We start from the raw sequence: 2,500 nt of genomic DNA, 5'->3' as shown, positions 1-2,500 counted from the left end.
ACCTACTAGCCTATATTAGGCCTGTGCCTCTTTTTGGCCAGCTGTCAATTTGCGACAGCGCCTCCATAGAATCTAGGCCTAGACAGTCAAAGCACGGCTGCAAAAATTTGAACTGGAAATACATTTGTTTACATAATTACTGAAAACCGTTGCTGTTTTAACATCAATATTAATCACCGTTACCTTATATTGGCCTGTTGGACATCTGTATGAGGTTCTGAGGACAAGATATAATGTAATGTAAACGTCAATAGATACATTTAAAGGTCACGTGGTTTGTGAGCGGACCACACCATGAGATCAACAAACCCCTGAGAATCCACACACAAATAAAGTTCAATTAATGAGTAAAACTTTATATAGCATTCTAGAATTTACAAGAATTCAAGTAATTCTTAAAATGAAACTGAATTTGGAGGTTTAAAACACTATAAATACTTCCACCGAATTATCAGACTAAAGTATAATACATTGTCATCATGGGTATTAGGCTATACAAAGTTCACAGGCGTGGTAGGTTTTGGAAAAATATACAAATATCACATTTGCAACTGCAGGCGTTTGGTTGTGTACAAGAACATCTTTATTTGTTTGAAAGTAACGGTTTAACTACTGAAACACTTCTAATGGAATACCACTTTTCCCACAATGGAAAACCATCTTGTTTGCTGACCAATAAACTCACATTCAGTTTGGCTTCAGTCACATTGTAAACTTGCACATTGCCCTTGCAAGTGGATGTGTCTGTAAATGATGGCGTGTCCACGCTTGTTCTCACAAATGTTGCTGAACTGAACTGAACTGAACTGTCCAGTCCGTTTACACAACAGTTTTTTAAAACCCTCTGACTATCATCACAGTGGCCACTGGATATGTGACCGCCGCTGTTTACACACCAGAGCTGTGATTTGAAACTTCCTGTCTCTCACAGAGGCAGCGTTAACTGGTAGGTGACCTACAAACGACCTCTGCACCGGAATGCAACACGTACAGAAGCTTAGAACTTAGATCTTAGAACACGGGTGTATTTATATCAGCAACAGTAAATAAAGCCAACAGAATTCTACTTTCAGAAATGATATCTATAATTCTGAGAAAACAGAAGACCAGACTGAATACAGTTCATGTTGTTTAAATGATATCTCTAATTATGAGAGAACAGAAGACCAGACTGAGTACAGTTCATATTGTGTGAATTATATCTCTAATTCTGAGAAAACAGAATACCAGACTGAGTACAGTTCATATTGTGTGAATTATATCTCTAATTATGAGATAACAGAAGACCAGACTGAGTACAGTTCATATTGTTTAAATGAGTAGTTTGGCACAGACCTGCCCAGACGCGGTTCTGCACAGAGAGTGCACCGAGTGGAACAGGAAACTGGGGCTGCCGCTTTATTTTCAAAAGTACATCACACAGTAATTATGCTCCGAGTCACCATGGCAACAGTGTCAATCCCCAAGACCCGCCCGCTCACCTCGGCCGAGTGAGACGGAGACCAAGATGAGCATTTCATCATCGGAGGAATATAAGTATAAGGCCGCCAACATTTCATGAAAACCGCAAGTTTGAAGTTCATTTGACAACCAAATGTCTCTCGTCTTCTTCCACAGAAGTTCCAGAACGTTCAGAAGCAGAGAGGACTGCACCTGCCTGGCGGACGCGGACTGGGAGGAGACCTCCGCTGTGGACTACAGGCAGACAGGCCGTCTGGACAGACAGGCTGACCAGGGCTGTCTGTTACTCTCTCACTCCCTCCCTCTATAGAACAGGAGAGAGAGGAGAGAGAGGAGAGACCCCGTCCCCAACTCCTCCTGAAGCTCCAGTCTCTTTTACAATTCAACACAAGTCCCACGACCCCCCCCACCCCCCAATGAGACCCCGGCCTCCACATCCTCCAGGAAGTGCTGAGTAGTGCAGCTGTTCTGTCCATGACATGATGAAGAGTGAGGATGAGGAGGATGAGGCCAAGTGCCTGTCAATCATTTTCCCCTCTTTAACGCTGCTCCTGGAAGGGCGCCCCCTAGAGGCCGCCACGAAAGCCTCAAGGTTACAGCGTGTGTGTGTGTGTGTGTGTGTGTGTGTGTGTGTAGGTAGTGTGTGTGTGTGTGTGTGTGTGGTGTGTGTGTCTGGAGAGCAAGAGGAGTTTTGGGGGTGTGTGTTTCAGCAGCAGACGCCTCACAGGCCGATGCTTGCAGGACTCTCCTCTCTGCGTCGTTCAGGTGTCCTGAGAACATGCTGAAGCACGGCTGCTGGGAGAACTGCGTTATGAAGTCCGTCAGGTACGCCTGCGTAACACACACACACACACCAATAGGGGTTCAATCTCATGCTGAGACAGGAGCACTGGCACCAATATTTGGGTATGCGTTCATTTTCACATAATACACTAACCAGAGGATGCTACACCTGTCAGAGGGGACTACACCTGTCAGAGGAGCTACACCTGTCAGAGGGACTACACCTGTCAGAGGGGACTACACCTGTCAGCTTAGC

At 45.1% G+C, this 2,500-nt stretch overlaps 1 protein-coding gene across 1 annotated transcript in view; it reads right to left on the bottom strand.

Moving 5' to 3' along the window:
* LOC116217924 (protein shisa-4-like) overlaps window positions 1-4 on the bottom strand; it is a 5,887-nt gene extending 5,883 nt beyond the window's left edge. The window contains 1 exon segment of the mRNA XM_031576288.2: window positions 1-4. This exon segment is cut by the window's left edge and continues 305 nt beyond it. The gene's annotated coding sequence lies outside the window, so the exon portion shown is untranslated.
* Between the last annotated feature and the right edge of the window lie 2,496 nt (window positions 5-2,500).

This window comes from Clupea harengus, chromosome 1 (genome assembly GCF_900700415.2).
Source record: "Clupea harengus chromosome 1, Ch_v2.0.2, whole genome shotgun sequence".
Classification (NCBI taxonomy): Eukaryota; Metazoa; Chordata; class Actinopteri; order Clupeiformes; family Clupeidae; genus Clupea; species Clupea harengus.
This window is presented reverse-complemented; position numbering and strand designations above follow the sequence as displayed.